Raw genomic sequence first — 23,525 nt, 5'->3', positions numbered from 1 at the left:
ACATATTTTCAATTTACCAAGGACTCATGATTTAAAGCCAGGATTACAAACTTAGATGTCAGATATGTGAATTGGGCCAGTGTAATAGAGAGGAGTGGCATCTGTGGCAAATAAAGAAAAAGAAGTTTTTTCTAAAACATAAACTCTGCAAAAACAATTCAGTAGGGATGAGGTGAGGTGGGAGGATTTCAGTCTGTCCAGCTGGAAGTTTGAGATATCTGATTTAAAGTAACCTCGCAGTGGATTTTTTGGTAGGATCACTGGACATCCTCCAGTTTTGTCTGAAGTTAGAATTTTAAAATATTGCTTTCGTTATTTTTAAAATGGTAAGACCTATAATTGTAAATGTTCTCATTTTTTTTTTAAGAATGCTGGAGACTTTATAGTTGCAGAATGCAAGGTGCATGACACAAACGGTATGCAGTAACTATGGAGAAGTCTATAGAAATACACAGAAGATGTTGGTCACTTCTGAAGTAATGAATATAAGCCACGCTTAGGCTTAAAAAAGATGCAAACTTGGTCCTATGTGGTGATACCTGAGATAACCTACACAACTTTTTGTGCCTCATTTTCCTCATCTGTGAAATGGGGACTAAAACAGTACTTGTCTCATAGGATTATTATAGAAATTAAGGGGGATAGTGTATGTATATAAACATACTAGCACAGTGCACAGGTCGAGGTAAAAGTCTAGTCTCAAAAAACAGTAAAGTACTCTGGATCTCCCTCTGCACAACACCCACCGCCTCCTCAAAGCTTTCACCCTATCTTCACACACTAATAACAGTCTCTACACGAAATGCAAACAAGTATCAGGAACATACGATTGCAAACCCATTGCTCAATGTGGCCTTTTCTATTTCATTAATTTCTGTGTGCAGTCATCCTGTTCTTATTTTCCCACACCTAACTGTGCTGATGAAATAATACTTCTCGGAGAGCTTTCTAAACCCAACCAGGAAAAGAGAAAGCTGTCATATGCACATGTCTAAAGTAAATAGCCATCATATGCACATGTCTAAAGTACATATCCCAACATTAACAACCATTATTTTAGATATTCAGATAAATACATATATGTAACTACACATATAAAAAGCAAAACTCTGGTTTTCTTAATTTCTCTGAAAATAAGTTGTCCTGGCTGGGTGTTTTGCCAATGATGGGAATTTACTACTTATGCACCAAAATTTCTATTACCATTTTCATGAAACTTAAAGAAAACATGTAATCTACTTTTTTCTCAGAAAACTGGAAACATAACAATTTATCCTCTTTGTCACTCTGAACTTACTGTTCTTCACTCATCCAACTAATACCCACTGAGCATCTCCCATTGTCCTAGGGCTCATGTGTCACAGGACTTCACTGAGGTTTCAAGACATGTACTTTTCAGATAACGAAGCTTTTTTAGTTCCATTGTTCTTTTTCCCCCTCCCATTTATATTGAGAGAGTTTCTATTATTGAACCATTGCTAAACATACAAATTAAACAGTTTATTAAAAGTAAACAGGCTATGAATAAGGGCTGAAGGGGCTAATGAATGCATAAAGTGAGTTTTACAGTAAGAAATTGGCTGGATTAGAAAGCTGGGTTCTAAGGTATGTTTTGGTTGGGATTCTGCATCCATTTGAAAAATGAGATCTTTCTGTTAAAGGTTTTCACTTACAACTTATTCTAAAAGGGAGAAAGAAGAAAATATTTCTTGAAATATCAGCTGGCACACTATTATATTTTAGGTGAAACTGGGTTTATGGTTTTAAGTTGTCAGCCACATAATCAGAAGACTGTCTTTACTTGTTTAAAGACAGCAATTACTACAGTTAATGATTCTTAGTGATGGATTATTCATGCTAGTTAGCTAGCTGAACATTATGTTTCTATAACAGTAACAAGCATAATTAATATGTTTTGTGGCAGTTAAGAAGCAGGTGTCAAACCAAAAACTAAAATTTTCCAATTAGGGTGACAGAAAAAGGAAGGTGATATGAAAGTAAACTAGAGCAACTACAAAAATTTTAAGACTGAAAAGAGAGGAAATGAGACAGTATTTTAATTAAAGTTGACTTCCTTAATCTAAGAGCAAGGGGACAATTTTTACATAGTGATGTATCAATGTCTCAATAAGCCATTACTTTTTATTACAAAATGAAGCAAACTGAATGCAGGTGAGTGAACACAATCCTCTTAAGACAAACAGATTTAAATGCTTCAGCTGATTTATAATTGTTACTACATTTTTTAGGTTTCTAAACTTATTTTTTATTGTGGTAAAAAAAAAATCCATCTTAACATTTTTAAGTGTATACAACTGTTACTTTTTTTTTTTTTTTTTTGCGGTACGCGGGCCTCTCACTGTTGTGGCCTCTCCGGCTGCGGAGCACAGGCGCTGGACGCGCAGGCTCAGTGGCCATGGCTAACGGGCCCAGCCGCTCCGCGGCATGTGGGAGCTTCCCGGCCCGGGGCACGAACCTGTGTCTCCTGCATCGGCAGGCGGACTCTCAACCACTGCGCCACCAGGGAAGACCAATTGTTACTTTTTGAACTACTACGATTATTCATTCTCCTCTTATTACTCAGACTCACTATTTTCTTAGCCATTTTTCCTTAGCCATCTCCCTTACCTCATCCCAGGGTTCACACACTGAAATGCCTACAGAGGCTGGGGTGGGGGGCGGGCAGGGGAAAGGCAAATGGCCCCAACGAGCTCAATATAAGACAATAGAGAATGGCAGTGACTGTGGAGAACTGGCATTTAAACACACGTGCGCGCGCGCGCACACACACATACCTGTGGGCTGACTTCTGACTTGTTTTGTAATCCTTGGGCTAGAGCTAATAAAGGGACAAGAACTGTGGATTCCGTATCCCAAATCTTGAATCTACATCATTGTTGCTATCACCCCTGGGCCACTGTCATCACTTCTGCTTCTTCCCAAGTCCACTTTTGTCCTTTCCTTATTCTTAACATCACATGTCTATTTGCATGTTTCCCTTGAATCCAAATGACACCAAAGGCCATGTTTTCTTTTTCAGATTGTTTTATGTATTTTAATTCTATATGACCAGTACAAACAGATTCATGGCTATTAAAGCTTCAGTGTGGATTACATCTTTACCAATATAAATTATCCTTTTTGACCAGACTAAAGCTTTTTACTTTGAATTCTGTCATCTTACAAATATGCCACCTACACTTTAAAATTTATTTTTGTCTATTATTGCACTGCCATCCTTCTACTTTAACTGATATTATTTTGCTTAGCTTTGTCTCTAAAAAACTTAATAGTTTTTGTTTTCCACCCAGCACGGCAGATTCTACCTTTCAATAAGAGACCAAAACTATTGATAATTGCAATACGTTTGTTTCGCATTTTGTCATGCTTCTTATTCTTTTCTTTTTGCATTGATCGCATTTTTTCCTTTTTTCTTAAATATAGTTTTTCTATGAATGTGAAGAATAAAACATTTACTGACTCCACAATCTGTAAAATAAGGCATGTGATATTCTTTCTTATACATCTCTCTCTGTGTTTTTGAAGTGACCTGGGGTACTGGACCCAGAATATTATTATTTTTTCTACCATAAGGCACCTTGTAAGAATTATTTTTAACATCTGAATTGTTTAAAAACAAAATAGGAACAACTTATTTAAATGTCATTTGTTTCATCATTTTATAGTTCCTTGAATTCAAACTTGAATTCTTGATTTTGATTATTTGGGCAGCAAAGTATGCATTTTTTGTTGTTGTCGTTGGCAGCGGTGGTGGTATGTGTATGTCTGCCCTTGTATGGCTGAGAAGATCATTCTTTTGTTCTCATGCATATTGAATGCTAGCTCAGCTGGAAAAGCAAGTTTGAATCGTAAACTTATTCCACTGCAATTTCATAGACATTATTCCATTACTCCTTATGTCATTAAATGACACAGAAGAGAAGTCTGATCACAAGCTGATATTTTCACTCCCTTTATTTTTTATCTGTTTGGAGTTCTTTAGGTTTTTTTTCCCCTTCATTTTAAAATTAAAAAACAAAACAACTTTACCAAAGTGTGGCTAGATTGCGGTCTCCATTAATTTTTCCTGGTGTTCTGAGGACAAAAGATATAAAATGAGAGTGTTTCCTTTTATCTGCTAGTTCTGGGTTTATCTGGGTTCCTTATAATTCAATCTTCTATAACTCTTCTTTATGTTTTTTAAAACCATTTTATATTATATTCACTTACACTTTTACAGGTTCGCTTTTAAAGTGTACGATTTAGTGGTTTTTGAAAGCTGTGCACTCACCACCGCTATCTAGTTCTAGAACATTTCACCCCAGAAAGAAACCCCATAACCATTAGCAGTCACTCCCCATTCCCGCTGTCCCTTAACACTAATCTACTCTTTGTCTTCATGGATTTGGCTACTCTGGATATTTTATATAAAATGAAATGTGGCCTGTTGTGTCTGACTTTCTTGTTTAGCATAATATTTTCAAGAGTCATCCACGTTGTAGCATCTATCAGTACTTCATTCCTTTCTATGGCTAAATAATATTCTATTGCATGGCTATACAACATTTTGTTTATACATTCATTTATTGATGGACACTGGGCTGTTTCCATTTTGGGGCTATTATGAATAACACTGCTATGAACATTTGTGTACATGTTCTTGCGTAGACCTATGTTTCTCCAATTCTATTAGGCTTATGTCCTGATCTTAAGGAGAAATATTCAGTCTTTCACCATTAGGAAAGATGTTAGCTGTACGTTTTTTGCAGATGTCCTTTATAAGTTGAGGAGGTTCCCTTCTATTTCTAGTTTGTTGAGTTTCATGTTTTCACCTGAAAATCTGTTGGATTTTATCAAATGATTTTCTGTATCTATTGAGATGATCATGTGTCTTTTGTTCTATTGATATGGTATATCAATAGATTTTCTGACTGATTTTCATGTTTAACCAACCTTGCATTCCTGGAATAGATCCCACTTGATCATGGTATATAATTTTTATTTGTTGCCAGATTTGATATAAGGATTTTTGAGTCTATATTCAGAGTTTCTATTTCTTCTTGTTTTGATAGTTTGTGTTTTTGTACTAATTTGTCCATTTCACCTAGGTCAACTAATTTATTGCCATATAATTTTTCATAGTATTCCCTAATACTATCTTTTATTTTTGTAAGGCTAGTAGTGATGTCTCCTTTTTATTATATTCACTTTTAAATATCATTGTGCTCTAAATTTTAATAAAGTATCTTAATTTTGCTTTTAATTGACTATCATGGCTTCCTACAATATTTAATATGCTATTCAGTCTTTATTAATTGTATTTTAAAGTCTGGGCTTTACTATTCAGTACATTTATGTTGTTTGGCTCTTACATCAATATCATTGTCCCTATACAATATTTTACGCAACTCTTGAAAATTTCTTACAGTAAGATGATACCCTTCCCAGTTTCTTGAACTTTTATTGTAGGGGTAGGGAGTACTTAAATTTAGAGATTCTAATCCCCATTTGAATTAAAAGTTATAGTTCACTTAAAATAATAAATCATAATAAAATAAAATCTAACATTAATAAAATAACATTTAATAAGCATATAATACACACCAGGTATTACAATGCACTGTATGCGAAATCTCCGTGTATCAGTATAAACATCCCTGGAGTGAAGTTACAGATTACAAAGCCAAATTTGAACCCAGTTTTGCATGACAACAGAAACCACGTTCTTAACCAGTGGTTGACAAACTTTTTTTTTAAAGGGCCAGATAGGAAATATTTTAAGTTTGTGGGCCACAGGGGCTTTGCCACAGTGACTCAACTCTGCTGTTGTAGCAAGAAAGCAGTCTTAACAATATGTAAATGAATGCACATAGCTGTGTTCCAAGAAATCTGATTTACAAAAAAAGGTAGTGTGCTATAGGCCATTGGTTGTGGTCCCCTGCTCTTACCAGCACACCACACTGGCCTACTTCTCAAAGCCTTCCCTGATTACCACATAGATCAATTTCTTCTGCTTCTTCTGCTTCTGGACATCTACCATAGTAACTGTTGTAATACCATCATCCTAAATCATATATCCTTGTTTATATATATATATATATATATATATATATATGCCTTGTGACGCCTTCTTTTGTTAACTATATTGACAAAAGCTTATGCCAAGGAGTTAAGTGATTGTACATATCGCAATATTTTGTTGTATCTCTGTAACATCCAACCCCATGCTACAGATTATAGTAGTTTAGAAATTTACTTGAGTATATCTGGAGAGTTTTGCCTCTATAAAGCCATTCATCTAAGTTCACATAATAGAAATGTAAAAACTGGACAATAAAGATGTTGATATGGAAATGCAGACAACTGCTGTATAGCCAAGGTTCTATGGTCAACATCTTTGATTATGAGGGGTTTTTTTTTTGTTTTTTTTTTTGTTTTTTTTTTGCGGTACGTGGGCCTCTCACTGTTGTGGCCTCTCCCGTTGCGGAGCACAGGCTCCGGACGCGCAGGCTCAGCGGCCATGGCTCACGGGCCCAGCCGCTCCGCGGCATGTGGGATCTTCCCGGACCGGGGCACGAACCCGTGTCCCCTGCATCGGCAGGCAGACTCTCAACCACTGCGCCACCAGGGAAGCTCTATGAGTTTTTTTTAAGTAGAAAAAAATTTGTTTCCATTTTCTCAGTTTCAATTTTCTTCTCAGACTTTCCTATCTCAAGGAATCCTAATTTATCAAAACTACAAGTCCATGATGTATTATTCTAAGAATGAGTAATAATTTAGGTAATAATCAAGGTATAGATGTTGATAATATTTTTCACATTTTAGAAATGGGTAATAACACCATTTTCCAGGATTAAAATTTTTTGGAATGAGTTCCTTTCTATGAAACAATGGCTTTGTGGCTTTTTTGGGCAGATAGCATTTAAGATTTTTTTAATATTCAATTGTTCTTTCATTTACATTATACCCATATTTTTAATTCAGTCTATAAGAAGATACTTTGATACCTTGAGGCTCAAAGCAGATTTAAAACAGAATTGTCCTTTCAAGTGTTACTGAATACATCTGTAATGAAAAGTACAGGACAAGTATTATATGTGGTATGGGCTACAGGGTCTTTTAACTAGAGATGCCGTCAGTCTCTGAGAAATGCCTTTGCCCAGAGACTTGAAATTTGGTAGTCACAGAAGTGAAAACTTGGTGTAAGAAGGTTAGAGTTTTCTAACCCGGAGAAAACAAACAAACAAATGAACAAACAGGAAACATAAACATCAGTCGGAACGAGAAGGAATACAATTTAAAGTTAGCATGGTTTTAATTATCAGACTATGGCTGAAACTATGGACTGGTTACCCCAAAATCACACTCGAACCACTGTTCCCCTGCTTCATCCACCACCAAGGCCCAAAGTCCCTGATATCTCAACATCCCTTAAAAATAGGGACAGCTACATGCCATGAGCCAGTAAGTCCACAGTCGACATTTGCTAGAGGTCACTGGGAAAGCTTTTACTTCCTGATTAAAAGAGAAAGACTCAGTAGGCACAAGCCTTTCCTCATTCTTCCTGCCCTGAACTAGAATATGATGTCTCGATCTGCAGAAGCATCCATCTTGCATCAGGACAACACCCTGACAACATTAAGCCTCTAAACAAAAAGGACACAACCGCTTTCCTCTAGACTTCTTGTCCTGGAAAAAGTAAATCCCTATTCTTTTATGTCATTGTACATAAAACTTGCAGCTGAAAGCATTTCTAATTGATATATACTTGAAAACTACTTTTTAAATTGTCAGTTACTTTGGGGCCACATAATGTGAGTAAAAATTGGCTTTTAAGATAACCTTGGACAACAGGATTTCTTTCTCTTTCAAAATGTTTAATTTCATATTAATAATTATTAACAAAATCTGTTATATTAAAAAATGAATAGTTATTATTAGGTCTTCATAATTTTGTTATTGACATTTTATTTTTAAAAGAACAAATCAAAAACTCTGAAATACAGAAAAAGTTACTTTTCTGGCTTAACATACCTTGTGCTCAATACCTCACAATATAATTTTTAAAAGTTCCCCAACTTAGCAAGGACAAAAATTATACCATTGTTACATAGCTGTCAGAATACTGGAATTGTATAAATTTCATCCAGTATTATACGTCAAATGACGTATGGTATAAATCCAATTTAACCTGCCTTAGACATAGAACAAGAGATTTAGGATACTATGTGAAGGTTTCTTAACTGGAAGGCTGAATGTATCTAAAAAACATTAATTGCTTCAATGATTTTAAATTGCTTTGTGAAGTACACAACAATTAAATGCTCTGATAATTGATTTAATTCAAGTGAGTGGCAAAAATTATACATCATAATACAGTATTTATAGCATACTACTAAAAGATGAAAAAACAATAAAATTAACTCTTCAAGTTACATAGGATTAAAAGACCTCAAATAAAACTTAGGCTCAGAACCAAATTTAGGTTATCGAGAAAATGGCAGAAGCAATCCAATATTGGCAAAATATCAAAAGTATCTTGGTGAGCTCTTTCGGGTCCATTCAAAAGAAGCTAAGACACTAAGGGGAAAATAGACTACAGGTTGATAGGTACTCACTGAATTGCTAGATTGTGCAATAGAAATCACTTTCTGACACTTGAGTTACTGTTACTGGCAACTCTGGTATATCTGGGAAAAACAATACACTTAGGCAAATGAGGTTATTAAATCAAAGTAAATTCCATCTGCCTTTCTTCTCACACTAAAATTATGAGCTGTGTGCTCAGAAGGCTCCTTTCCTAGGCTGAACCAGAAGGGGGCCTTGAAGCACCGGCTAGAGCTGGAGGTCCCATGCACACTTCATCAGCTATGCTGTACGTAAGGTCAGCACTGAGTACTGTCAATGCCAAATCTCAGAACTCATCTCTTCCCCATGCTGGCTCAAAGATGACAAATACCTGAATAATTTAGATTTAATAAGCCTGAATAAGGTCTCCCATTGTAACCATTTCACTGAAAACAGAACATTCAAGAGCAGTTAAGTTTTAGTTAAGATAAAGCCTCATGTTACGTTTATATACTTTTCTCTAAGTCTCTATGTGTCAAGAAAAAAAGTCATAAAGTGTGTGTATATACACATAGTACGGAATGTTACTTAAAAGTACATCTTTAAGTCAGCAAAGTTCTAGAGACAAGGAGAGACCACACAAATTTCAAATGGCATTGAATTAATAAATTTACATTTAAAGTATACACACATGCAAGGTTGTAGTTAATAGCAATGTTTACTCCATTCAGAAATCCAACAAAATGCAGTGATATTTATATTTAGCTCAATATAAGCAACTGTTGTGGGCAGAGGGCTGAATTTAGTGCTAAAAGACATGTTTAAAAAAATTCAGTTTTCTAGGTGTACTTGTGAAAAATGTAAAATGATGCTTCTTTACAGGTTGTCAACTATAACTGTTACTGTTAAACTATTATGTGTAAGGCTCTCAAAGTAAATACCAAGATAAATGAAACTCAGTCTTAATTCTGAAGATACTAAGCATCTGGTGAAGAAGACAGGAACTCACCTAACTCTATACAAGGCACTATGCTAAGCCTTTAGAGTAACGCCAACGAACCACGAAGAAGGAAGATTAATCAAACATCAGTTCTAAGCCAAAGTGTATCTATCGCATGCTAGTAAAGGCATATTAAAAAGCAAACAAATGATAGTTAAATATCTGCTATTATTAAATATACTACTAAAGAACTATTTACAATTAACTAGAATTCTCCAGGTCTTATAATAATAAAAGAAAAATCACATTTGAATTCTTAATTCTAACATTAATCAGATTAATTTGTTTCTGGAATAAATGCCAAATTCCACATGTGCTTAAATACAATGAGTCTGGCTCTTTTTTTTAAAAAAAGAACAATTAGAAAAATGGAAGAGCGAATTCAATTTTTATAGAATAAAGTATGCTTTTCCTAGATAAGCTTCTACAAAGGTATCTTACTGGAAGTAAACAGTGGTGAGCCACAGGCTTCCTTGGCTGTAGAATGCAGACCTTGAGTATCACTGGTGGGAGAATCCTTTTCCTTACCTATAACTGCCTATCTCTGGAAGGATTTAGAAATGTTGGCACATGAAGTTGTAGGTAAGTCTTTGCAGTCCACATAGTCTGAATCAAATTGGGCTCAAGTAACACTTTTGCAAAGGTTAACCAGCACAAGGTCATTCTCAGAAGGCCTAATGTATAGTACTTATTCTGTGAGGGCAACTGACTCTCGTTTGTCAAAGTGCAAGATGTATCAATGCGTACATTAAATAAGTATTGGTCCCCACTTCTAATTCAGTAAGGTTATAGGGCAAGTTCTTTCTGCTGAGCATTATATAAGGTGCTGAGAACAAATAGGAGATCGGAAAGAAGCATAGTGTCTAGGAACTAATAATTGTTAACTTAAAACACACTGATCCAGACTTTAAGGACTAAATTCTGAAAACATTAGACATAAGATTGAAAATAAGACAGAAACAAATCTTTACCTTTGTATAACAATCTTGCTCCCCAAAGCCTGTTTAACCTTAGGAGATGACTTTAAAAGGCAGCAGGGGCTGGGAGGGGAGGGTCCTGCTCATCTTTAGTGTCTGGTTCAAGTACCTTTGCTATTAAGGGGGAAAACCTCAGTTTTTACTTTTAATATTATATCCAAATAATATTAAGGTTCACTTAGAAGTGAATGTATACATGCAGGATCCTTTTCACTTTGCTTCAGTAACCCATAATTATTCAAAACCTAATGAATTAATGTCAGTCTGACTCCAGTTAAAATGACAATGTAGGAAAGTACTGTCTCCCACTATGGGTATAAGCCTCTAGAAATTAATAACTGGGAAAACAGGTCATGAAATCACTTACAGGCATTCAACAAAAAAAAAAGGTCAAATCTCTTGCTCTCTTGCTAAGGGTATGTGTCTCAAACAGGTTTCTTCATATCTATGCCCCCTTGTACGCCACCTCTCCCCCACTGCCGCCCCCCAAAAACCATTTGATCTTGAACCTTTACGTCTTGCTCTTTTGTACTGCATGCATCAGTGAATCCTCCTGTTAGAAAGAGAAACCCATGCCACTCAATTATTTTTACTCAATAGGCTTAGAGTTAGAATTATAAATTTTTTTAAAAATCCAAAGTATATTGTAATTTGAAATTAACCAAGTCTTTCAGCTAAAGAACACTAATTTCATGAGCATCTTCCACTTGAGAGATATTCTGCACTCCGTTGGTTTTCTTCTTTCTCATCACATGCATACTCTGATAGCCATACACAAAGAGTAAAAATCAAGCACAGAATAATATGCTTTTAACCTAGGTAGTACTTCACATAAAATTGTAAACTGTCATATGATGAACATTTTCAACACCAGTAATGTACAAGAAGTCTTCAGATTATCTGCGATTTAATGTGAACACCAATTTAAAATGTGTCAAGAGTTCAAGGTAACAAATACTTAAGTGCCACACACTGCCAATGATTTTCTTCCTTATAAAAACATGGTTTTTTTACTCTCAAATGTTATAGGAAGCCAATCTCTTTCACTGACACAATAAAAAAGATCCATATCTTGGAAACAGGTGAAAAATCCAGTACTTTAATACCACAGACTCATTCATTCCTAATGAGATTCTATCCTTTTTGATACTTCAAAGCAGAAGACCTATAAATAGTTGGGATTCAAAGTACATCTGAATTTCGACTGTTTTGGTATTTATTTTCTATCTCACTTACTTGATTATTAACTGATTCCCAATCAAACCCTTTCAAAAATATCTTCTGATAAAGGCCCTGAAAGAACTTCATTGCCAGTATTATTATTAATTATTACATGGGGGAAACGACCCAGTGACAGCAAGTATTCAATTTCACAGAATGAATCAGTAGCAGAGCCTGAGAGAGAATCTGAGACTCTGATTCAGGATGATCTATTTAATCAGAAATAACAAGGGCTAACACAATCTTTTCCAAGCCTAACTAACTATATACCCTAGTACCCATTTTTCCCCCTAAAATCATTTTCACAGGGTCATATCAGCTATGTGGATTAACAGACTCTCCTGTGATGTAGCAAAGATAAAATCCTATCCTTACCATGGCTGCTAAATTTAGTGGCTACTGTTGCTTTTTCTTTTTTCTAAGCTCTTTGCTGTTTCTAATACTTACCTGATCTACTTGAGGACAATCGAAAAGCAGCTGTTTTTCTAAGATCTGTCCCCCTATATATTCCTCTAGTGGGTGAGAGTATGGGAGGGAGTGTTGGAGTATATACATTGATAAGTCACTTAGGCTTATCAGTAGTAGCACTCAGTAGGATTGAACTTGAAGCTATGAAGAGAATTCTTTCCAGCCATTTCTTTTCAAAAAGGAATTTTGTATCACAGAAATAAAATCCCCAAATCATGAGTAAATCAGCAAACCATGAAAACAAAACAAAACAAACAAGAATAGAAGGTAATTACTCCATTTAACTGACCCTAGTTCAAAAAAAAAAAAAAAACCCAGATTAAAGTATTCAGGCAGACTCTGAAATATACAACTGTCACAAGGAAAGCATTTCAGAGCAAAATGTGCTGCAATATGCTACTATGATTAAAAGCCATGTAATCTGGAGAACCTCTGTGATAAAAAGAAAGAGAAAATGAACTAGGCAAATAGCTTTTTACAGTTTTTTTCTAAAACAAAGGCTGTAATTTTGTCATAGTTACACAAAGGTAGATGTGACTTTCATCTTAGTATTAAAACATATTTTCACCTATTGGTGTTTAATTACACTCGAAATCACACGTGGTTTAATACTAAGAATAAACTATTATTTTATGACACTATTACATGTGTTAAGCCTGAGCCCATCATAACACATACTAAGGGAAACCATTTAGCATACACTGTCTAAACAGAAAAGATCCTTGCACAGCTTTTCTGGTACTTTTGTTTTTTAAAATGTACAAATATTACTATACACAAATGAGAGAATAAGGAGCAGCTGTGAAGTACACCATACGTTCCCACTGTAGGCTGAGTCCTAGTCTTTGTTCCGATAGTTTAAAGCCACTGGAAGGAAAGCGAAGTGTCTCCATTAAAAAACAGTTTTACATTATTGCTGGCAAAAGTTATACTTCTGATAGGTTCAGTCATCGTGATTATTCCTGACTGTACTTCCTTCTTTAATAGACATCTCTTTCAATTCTAGGAACCTGCAGTATAACCACCCTGGAAAACAGGTCGGTAGCAGGGCAATCTGATAAAACAACGTGAAGGATAGATAGTAAAGAAGAATGCTAAGTTATTTTCCTAGTGAAACAGTTCTGAAGTAATTCTCTATCAGTGACAAAATTTTTGTTTTTTACCAGCTACGCACCTATCCAAATATCATCCACCTTGTCCTCAATTAGCAGTTTCCTCAATATTAAAATTTCCCAGAATAGTTTTAATGGTACAACTCAAACCAAAAACACTAACCACGCCCTTTATACCCTGAGTCAAGCCACCTTTTGCTTTTTATCCCCCCGCAAACTCCAAAAACGTACATCTTTCACCTAAAAGGGTTTGCACCAGTTCCCTAACCCGAGTCAGAGACTCTTTTTGGCTGTGCCTTGATAAAATTTCTATTGGAAGACGCTTTCTCCCGGGCAGAGGAGACGCCCATAGAGGCACCCACGCTTACCTCCCACACACCTGCAGCCCCTGGCGGGATGCTGGAGCAGAGGCTCCGAGGACTGCGCTCCTCTCCTGTTCCTGCTCTCCTCTCTCCCGGGAAACTACAGTCCAGGCTGCGCCTTCTGCTGCTACAGGGACCTAAGCTCCGCCTCCCCCTCCTCTAGTTGGCGAATTCGGCAGCTGTTGCTCCTCCCCCTGCTGTTCCGGCTGTTGCCCTGGCTGAAGGCGGCGGGAATCTGCTTCTTTGGTACCTTCGCGCTCCCCGCACTTCTGCAGCTGCTCTGCCGCTTCCCTTCCCCGGGGACCCCTCTCCCTTCACGCAGTGGCCTGACGCCTACAGCAGCCTCCCGCCCCGTCCGGGCACCTCCGCGAGGAGCCCAGGCTCAACCTATCCCTGCCTGAGCCGCAGGTCTCGCCGCTCGGTGTGCCTGGTGCTTGGCCGCTTTCGGGGAAACTGCTCCTCCAGCCAGGGTGAATCCTCACACCGCGCCCTCCCTCCATCCTGCCTATTATTCCCGCGGCTTCCTCTCCGCCCGCGCAGCTCGACCGCCCCACGTTCCCCACTTGGAGTTCTCCCCCCGCCCCGCTTCCTTCCTCGGCTCCGCTAGCCCGCCCCCACAATGGGTGAGTCGCCTGCCGGGCCGACCCTGCATCTTGATTGGCGCAGGTGAGAGCTGACCCCTCCCTTCCTCTTCTTTCCGTGCACCCTCTCTCTTTTTCTCACCTCCTCCCGCACAGACAGGGAATTCTCCTACTATTGGCTAAAAGTGTCCCCACCCATCGCCTAAGGCTCCACCGCATGGCTTGACGGGAATTGTAGTCTTGCCTGTGCAGGAATTGCCGACAACACCGGCGAGTGGGACTACGAGTCCCCATAGGCCCCTGCGCGACTCCGGCAGGGCAGGATTCCGGACAACGCCTGGTTCCTCTCGGGTCCTTCCGGCGTCGCCGGAGTGAATCGATCTGGGAGTTGAAGAGGGCTCCAAAGGTGGCAAGTGAAGTCATTGCCTCAGTTGCCGGTAAGGTGTGGCTGTTCTGTCCCAGTCACCGTAGTCCCGCGCGGAGCAGAAGAGCTCTGGGGTCACACGGGGGTCGTGGCTGAGGCACTCGGGCTTGGTTCTGGCAGGCGGAGCGGACGGGGCTGGGAACGGGGCCCTATGGGCGTAAGCGAGGTTACCCTACGCGAGTGGCGTAAGGCGGGTTTGTAAATGCCGCCTGCCCTGCTCGGGCCTGAACGCCTCCAGGAAGTCTTCTCTAGGTGGGGGCGGGAGGGGAAGAGCGAGGTTGGCCTCTGGTGCCCCCGGAGGAGGGAGAGGGCGGATGTGCCTGGGGTGGGGTCCTCTGAAGGTGTGGCTTGGGGCGGGGAGGTGAGGCTGCTGTTTTCCCCCTGCTTTAGAAATAGGAGAGGGAAGGAGTGGAGGAAGGAAAGGGCGCTTGGAGTCTGCTTTTGAGGTGACTCGGGTTATGCCCTTTGAGGGAAGAGGAGAACTGTAGAAGAGTCAAATGTTGACAGAGACCTACGGATTCAGTACCAGTTTCAGGACGTGGTCCCTCTAAGGAGGTAATTTTACCCTAAGTAGAAAAGCTTAACGCTATAAAGATGTAATTCCTAAGATGTATTTACTGTTTACTGTTTTCAAAGAGCATTCACAGTTGGATGCTAATGAGGAAACTGAGGGGATAAATGACGTGCCCAAGGTCACACACGTAGGGACAGATCGTCTGAATCTAATCTAGTTTTAATCCAGCTTCTGCATCGGAGCTGCCGCACCAGAAAGGAGTAGGGAGTTTGTTTTTTTTTTGAAGAGGGTGGAGGAAGTTGCAAAGTAATGAATTTTAGGTATTTCTAAGAAGCCATCTGTGAGGTGAAGAGTTTCTTTGAGCTGGAGAGAAATTCCTCAGCAAAAGAAAAGCACGCACTCTAACCTGTTGGAAAAATAAGAAGAATCAGTTTCAACTTACCTATTTTTTCCTTTTATTAGAGGTATATTAAATGATGGACTGTGCTACCATTTTAAAGGGTAGTTGATGGGACAGGAGAAAGTCAGGTAACAATGCAGCTCATCCTTACTGGTGAAAGATATTCCTTTCCCTTTCTACCTTAGTCTTTACTCTGTTTTTTTACTTTCAGCTGAGAACAATGGGATTAGGATTCTTTCACGAAACTTATTTTACACTTTTTCAAATAATGCAGCAGCAAGAAAGAGTTTATTTCTAGTTGTGCTCATTACTAGAAAAGAAGATACGTTGCATTTCTTGGAGGTAGCATCACATTTTTGTTGATTTTTATTTACTTCCCCTCATTTTCTTGGCTCGTGTGTGTGTTGTGTGTGTGTGTAATTAATAGCATCAGGCTCTTGTATATTCTATTTTTCTTAGCATCATCTATGAGTTTTAACTCATCCTTATTTTATATTAAAGAATGGAAAAATGGACATTTGTGTTTTATATTGAGCAGAAAGCAGTGTGCTTGTTCCAGTCTTACCCATTGTTGTGACCAATTATAATTACAGTTCACATATATTATTATTAGACAGTTCTTTAATAGAATTTTAGGAGTATGTTCATTGACATTAAGATCTCTTCCTGGTAAGTTTATAGCTAAAAATCGGGTATCTACTGATAGCAGGTAATCAGTCATGGTTTACTGTTGTATAAGTTGACCATTTAAATAGGCAGTATTTTGAATGTACTCTGAAATTATTAAAATTATCCACAATGTGTTTAACTTTTGAATGCAAAAACACTTTATAGGATCAGAAATACTCTAACATTCCTCTTTGATTGAAACTCAGATGGTCTGGAAATTAATATGACTTTTAAAATGAAAGAGAGGTATGATGCTATAGAATGAAGTAAAATAAAAAATAATTAGTACCATAAGTAAGTAATGCAGTAGACAAGGAAGGAAGACTGACTGAACAAATGGAAAATTATGTGGAGGTAACTGGCTCAGTGCTGTGTTAGAAGGGTGCGGTAGTTTAAATAGACCATAAACTGAATATGAGTCAGTTATGGTAAAGCAAGAATGTGAAAGTATTTTCTATATGGCCATGTAGGCATTTGCTTTTTGTTGGAGGAAGTGAGAAATGAGTTCTTATTTTTGACATGCAGTTAGGAGGTTGTGGAATGACTTTTGAACCAAAAGCCAGGAAAACTTGGAAATTAGTAAAATTAATATAATGCACTTGTCTAGTGAGTGTTAATTTTTGTCCTTGGTTCGATTCTACACCAACCGCTCTTCATCTCTGAGCTTCATTATAGTATTGATATTTCACCAATGGCGAATGGTGAGTAACGGAATGGCGAGATAATGTTTCTATTGTATTTATCATCTTTCAGTCACATGCTGGAGTACTGTGGTCATTTTGGAGCTCTGCACATTGAATAACTTAGGGCTCACAGAATGATGTGTACGCTTGTATTTTTATAGTAGTTTGCAATTCACCAGTGTCCACATTTATTGTCATTTTGGGTTTTGCAGGAGCCTTGTGTGAACTTTTGGACCTCATCTCTTATAGGACTTAGGTTGTGTCCCATATACATGATTTTTTTTTCTTTAAGGGTGTAAGATCTGTAAGAACAGGACTGTTGTGTTATCATTGTGTTTCCCAGTAGGTAAAATAATTCAGTACCTGTTTACAAAGAGAATAAAGAAGTTCAGATTGGTTAAGTGCAAGATCACGGAGCTAGTAACTGGTGGGACCAAGGCATAATCCAGGTCTTCTGACTATAGATATTTAATATTGTGGAATAAAGACTCAGTTCCCTTAGATTATTTATTTTACATGAGAAAAAGGCTTAAAATGATTTAAATATTCAAATACTGTTACCCTCTTACTCAGTTTAATGCTCACAGTTTCTCTTGTCTCCTATCTAACTCTCCATCCTTAACCCCAGCCTTTCTCATTTACCGTGCTTTTCAATTACTACCTACAAAAGCTCTTTCCTGACCTTTGTACGTGTTACATCCTCCTGCCTGGGCTGCTTCCCCTCCCCTTCCCAAGTCTGGCCCACTCCTAGTTAATTTTCAAGTCTCAGTTTAAATGTTTTTTCTCAGGGGAACCTTCTCTGACCATTGACCCCTCCTTCCCCAAACTACAGTAAGTTCCCACTATATCTTCACCATACTCTGTAATTCTTTGTAGCATCATCACAAGAGGAACTTAATTATTTCTGTGTTTATTTGGTAAGTGTCTGTCTTGCTCACTAGATTGTAAGCTACCTGAGCAGGGCCCTCATTTGTCATGTGCCTTACCTCACTACTTATACAGTAGTGTCTGACACAAAGTTAACTACTCAGTAATTATTTGCTGAATTTATGAACAAATGTAAGTGCATTCATGCACAGTGCCTCCAGCACTCTACTAGGGGCAGAAATACAGAAATTAATAAAGGAGACATGTTCCCTACCTTTGAATAAAAAGGAGTTATTTTCAGAAGTTTAATATAAATTGTAGAAAGATGTTCGTTCTTCCTTAGAGGTCTGTAAAATCAGGGTAGTTTTCTCTGTGGACATGGCAAAGGAATCATTTTCTATTACAGCAAAATTTCTGTGTAACAGCATTTTGGACACCTTGTCACTATCCTGCTTTTGCAAGCAACATTCATTATAACAGAATACAGATGTGGAAGAAACTAACTTTCAGTGGATTCTGTTCTTCCCTAATGGTATCTCATTCTGTCCTCAACAAAATTCATGCATTTTCCTTTTTTCTTTGTTGTTTTGTTTCATTTTTTAACCACAGTATCTTCCTTCGAGTTTTTGCCTTTAGTGTCACCTGCCTTAGGCAAGGTGACTGTAAAATTGAGTAGTACTTATTTCAGAGGAGCTTATAGTTTGTGCTTCTTGAAAGTTTTCATATTTCAGTGAGTCTTATGGTAATATCTTATTTGCTTTAACCTAGATACTTATGAGAGTAAAAATATTATTTTCAAAACATGCAGACTAAATTCAGGAAAAAATTGTGTCAGGTTTTGGTCCTGAAAACAAATTCTCTGATCTTTCACAGTACTGTAATAATGGCATAGAATAAATTCAACAGCTCTGTGTTGCTGTAGCTTTGCCTGCCTTCATGAATTTACCCATTTACTCTTCCACAAGATATTGTCGAAAAGTGATTGCTGATATTTGGCTTTAAAACTTGATAATGCTCCCAGTTTTTATTTTTAAATGTAAGTCTTTGATAAGTCCTAAATTTAATTTTTAAAAAGTAAGTCGCTATGTTGTTTGAATCTTGGATAAAAAATTGATATTGACCTAGCATACTAATATGTGAAAGATAAAACTGAAGTACTGCTTCTTATATCTTGTTGGGTTATTAAGGTTGATATGATTGGTAATGTATGCCAAGAATTTTAAGCTAATTCCATGATAAACAATTTTTTTCCATAATATAAACTGCAGAAGTGATTTAGATGTTAAATAGTGTCATCGATGGTGTGTATTATTGCATTTGAAATGTTATAGAAAGTTGCAGTCTTAGAGATTTATGTTTTAGCAATCTGCGCGTGCACACACACACACACACACACACACACACAATGTAAAAAGTGAAAGCATCTTTATTGTAGCAGTTAGAAATAATTTATTGGCAGAAAGGTAAACAGTATAGTTTGGTGGTCCATTTTCGTCTGTATGAAGATGAAGAATTCAGTTTTCTCATTTTAGCTATACAATTAATTGCATCTTGGATGTAATATTAGTTTTATTTTTCAAGGTCACCCTTACATTTTTGGTATGTATAATCTTTTTTTTTTTTTAACCACCCAAAAAGTGAAATAAATATTCAGTCTCACTATGCAGTTGCCTAGAATCAGGTGTTGCTATTAAAAAAAAAGAAAGAAAGAAAAGAGGATTTTTTATCAGCAAGCTTATGAATTATTGGGTAACAGCAGTAGAGCTATTAAGTGGTAGTCACTACTGTTTACTTAGGCCAGTCCTTTGGAAATAAGTTTACCAGAAGTAAGTTAGATTGCATAATAATGATACTTTGGTTCATTCATTTATCAAATATTTATTGAATATATATTATGTATAAAATTGCCTTAAATCTTCTTTGTACCAACCCTATGATGTAGAGGCACTATTATCCCCAAGGTAAATGAGAAAACTAAAGTACAGGGAGGCTAAGTAACCTCCCTGAGGTCACACAACTACTTATTGCTTGGAATTAGGATTTGAACCCATGCTGGCCGAGTTAAGACACCATATTTTTAATCATGGCAGTAAAATGATGTTAGTGATTGAGCGCCATTGGAGGGCAGTTAGAGTTGCAGTTACAGAAAAGTTGTATCTTAGATGCTAAGGTCGGTGTGGCAGGCAAAAATTACTTATCTTCAAGCTTACTCTAAAAAAAAACACTTAGGAAGTTACCACATTGGAAACTAACAGAGCGTCAACACATTTTTCCTCTAGCATTGGAATAGAATTACTTTTCCTTTGAGTGCTGGATCAGGTATTTAACTTGTTATTCAGAGATCATGTTGGAAAAGAAATATGTACGTTATAATACATAATCACAGTGTGATTATGTGCAATCACAGTGTGGTGAGCTGCTCATCATGAGGGACAACTATGGCTCTCAGTCTGATTGGAGGAGCAGCAGATCCATGTCTTTATCTCTTTCATTCTGGGGCTTATATGCGTGGAATGGAATTATGATCACCTACCTATTTCAATAGTTCTCTTTTTTGTTGTTTTCTTCAAAAAAAATTGTTCAGCATGTTCATTGAATTTGCATAGAAAAGTGTATATATAGTATGACACAGGTATGCTCCCTGGAGTTATGTGAAGTGGCAGCTTAACATGTTATTTCTTTACTGTCTCTCTTCCCTGCAAGACTGCACACCCTCAAGGGCATGGACTATATCTGGCTTTTCATCATCACATCTCTAACACTGTTGCTGATGTAGACTGACTATATAGAGTACTGAGCTAGGTACTAGAAAATAGAGAACAGAATAAAACTTCTCTACAGTGTTTATAATTTGGTGGATAATAGGGGATGGAAAGACCGTCATATGGACATTTAGCCATTCTGATATATTAAGTACTTGAACATGCATCAATTCATTTGATAATTTTGGATCAGAGCTGATAGGAGGGGGGAAAATGATAGTTTCTCTAAGTTACCTTCTGGTCCCTGGCACTGAAACATGCCTTCCTGCTTTATTCAACCATCCTGTCTTCAGGATGAACTGGAACTCCAGTGGAGTTTGGAGTTCAGGAAGGACAAAATCCTAAGATGTTACACATCTGCTGCCTTCTTAGACTTCATTAGGTTGCTGCAACCAAAGGCATTTGGGAATGGTAAATGAATCAGACATGGCCTCCAGATTTCAATTGCTCCCTATACCAGTTCACATTGTTGCAAGGCTTTCTAATTTAATTACAAAGCATTTTGAATATGGTCTTTTATTCAGAAGTAGATACTTGTGGATGCCTTCGTCGGTAATCAAATTGGCATTTTGGCAGTATTTTCAAAACTTGAGAGATTTCTGAGGTCCTACCTTAATTTTGGTGTGCTTCCTTGAAGAATGAATTACAGTTTTGCAAGTGAAGGTCAGGTGGAATTGTATGTATGGTTTAAGCAGAGACCATTCTATCTCCCTTATTTCTTCTTGTGACTAATAGAATTTTTATTTGAGATCAGTTGGGAGCTAAAGGTGAGGTTAAAGTTCATCATCATGATAGAATCTTGTCCTTATTAGCATCTACTGGTAAACAAATGAGTCAGAGTCCATTTATCATCTGAGGCTAATAATTTTATCAACGTTTAAGTGCTTTGTGGCAGTGTTGTGGTGCAAAGAAATTTGATAAGGTAAGATAAGAAAATATACATTGCATACTGTAGAGAACCTTAAGCAGTAAGGAGTCATTAAGTAAGATAGTAGGTATATAAGATTATAAGTGTTACAGAGCAGGTAAGCCTGACCCATGTGGTACAGTCTCCTTACATTGTACTTCCAAGCATAGAGAACATAGGGACAGTATGAGAGCTTGAGTTTAATTGAATTTCTAAGGGGTTTTAAAGGAAAGCTTTAGCATTATATTTGAGAAATTAAAACATCACAAATACTAATAAAAGGGAAAATGAAAAGATGTACCTCAATTAAATGCTAAATGACTGTTCAGTTAGGCATTATTTAATTCATGAACCACTAGATTAAGAACTTTATGGGCATAAGTGAACACATTCAAGGGAACAGATTTGTTTCCTGCCTTCCAACAAATGTTTTCATTTAAATTTTGTTCAGACCAGAATTTAACAAAAATTTAGGCATTTGAATAGGAAAAAAAATTGAGGATTGTCACAACCAAAGAGACGTGTATCCTTTTTCCTGAACCTCTTGTGCAGAAATATCTTAGAAGCCAGTTGTTGCTATTTTTGTTGTTCCCATTTCCCATCAGCTAATTCAGAGGTAGCAAGCCTTTTGATTCTATTATCTTTTGGTTTTCCTATATAGATTATCCCCCTTTATGGCTTATCTTGAGAAAATCTTTGATCACATCTTGATTTCACTCTGCTACTGAGCCTACTTCTGGGCCACGGCTTTCTTTATTAAATTGCTCTATGTACATTAAGAGAATAAAAGGTAATTTTAACACAGGCTTGCATTTGATGATCACATTCTTTTAAGGATTCCTAAACTATGTAATTTGATTTGGATGATATATGTAACTTTTTTGGGTGGCCCAAGTAATTTATATATGCCTCCATTTTGGCAAGTGGGGGAGAAAAGGTTTTAAAAGTATGCTATGTGGGGCTTCCCTGGTGGTGCAGTGGTTGAGAGTCCGCCTGCCAATGCAGGGGACACGGGATCGTGCCCCTGTCCGGGAAGATCCCACATGCCGCGGAGTGGCTGGGCCCGTGAGCCATGGCCGCTGAGCCTGCGCGTCCGGAGCCTGTGCTCCGCAACGGGAGAGGCCACAACAGTGAGAGGCCCGCGTACTGCAAAAAAAAAAAATGCTATGTAAGTGGCCTTTATGACATTGTTATATCAGTATTAGGCTATCCTTGTGTGTGCTATGCAGGGACAGGACTAGGGTAGGCAGGGAGGGTCTAGGGTACAAAATTTAAGAAGGCGCTCACTCTCTGTCAGGCAGGTGAGACCTTAATTTTGTGCTCTAGGCATCCGGTTTGCCTCACCCTAGTTCCATTCCTGATGCCATGTCAGGTTCATAGAATCTTGAATAAAACATTAATAACTAATAATATGAATTGAATGTTTATTGTGTGTCAGACAGTGTAATGAGTACATGCATTTTGTACTCTTAATTCTGTGAGGTGAGTACCTCAATCGTTATTTCCAGTAATTTCTCATTGAGTTTAGAAAGAGATTAAATAACAAATGATATCACCCACCTGAGCAAAATTCAAACTTAGACCTTTGTTTCAAATCTAAGCACTTACCTACTGCTCTGTACTGTCCATCTGTAGAAAAACCTAATTACTTGTCCATTTTATGATTTCTGTATTAAGAAGCTACTCCCGCAAATTTGGAAGTTCTTACACTGACATGATGCAGGTAACTTTTAAAGTGAGTGAGTCAGAGGTCTCAGCAGCAGCAAATGGAAGATCCACAAACTTGTGCTGCTGAGTACCCTAGGGCGACCTTGAATCAGAGCCACATTCCCACTGGCTTCCATCTCCAAACACTCCGCGTGGAGTCTGGGGGTCTTGGCTCTCAGCTGCAGGACCAGTGGAGGACACAAAGAGCAGGGCAGGTGAGCCTAGAAGTAGATCAGTTTGGCAGACTAAGATGTCCTGTACAATAGGTTATAGTAGCTCAATTGCATATTTGTTTAAAATATC

The 23,525-nt window shown here is 37.6% G+C and overlaps 2 protein-coding genes across 3 annotated transcripts in view; one reads left to right on the top strand and one right to left on the bottom strand.

Moving 5' to 3' along the window:
• The window catches only part of SERPINI1 (serpin family I member 1), a 68,371-nt gene extending 54,519 nt beyond the window's left edge, over nt 1-13,852 (bottom strand). The window contains exon 1 of the mRNA XM_082654155.1: nt 13,715-13,852. The gene's annotated coding sequence lies outside the window, so the exon portion shown is untranslated. The remainder of the gene's footprint in view (nt 1-13,714) is intronic.
• A 753-nt stretch (nt 13,853-14,605) lies between these two features.
• Nucleotides 14,606-23,525, top strand: part of PDCD10 (programmed cell death 10) — a 39,507-nt gene continuing 30,587 nt past the window's right edge. Inside the window, exons 1-2 of one of the 2 annotated variants that reach the window (XM_082654978.1) lie at nt 14,695-14,726; nt 15,104-15,268. The gene's annotated coding sequence lies outside the window, so the exon portion shown is untranslated. Of the gene's footprint in view, nt 14,727-15,103; nt 15,269-23,525 lie in introns of both variants that reach the window. The other variant, XM_082654977.1, reaches the window with a different exon arrangement.

The sequence above is a fragment of the Grampus griseus genome (genome assembly GCF_964374135.1).
Source record: "Grampus griseus genome assembly, chromosome: 5".
Lineage (NCBI taxonomy): Eukaryota > Metazoa > Chordata > Mammalia > Artiodactyla > Delphinidae > Grampus > Grampus griseus.
This window is presented reverse-complemented; position numbering and strand designations above follow the sequence as displayed.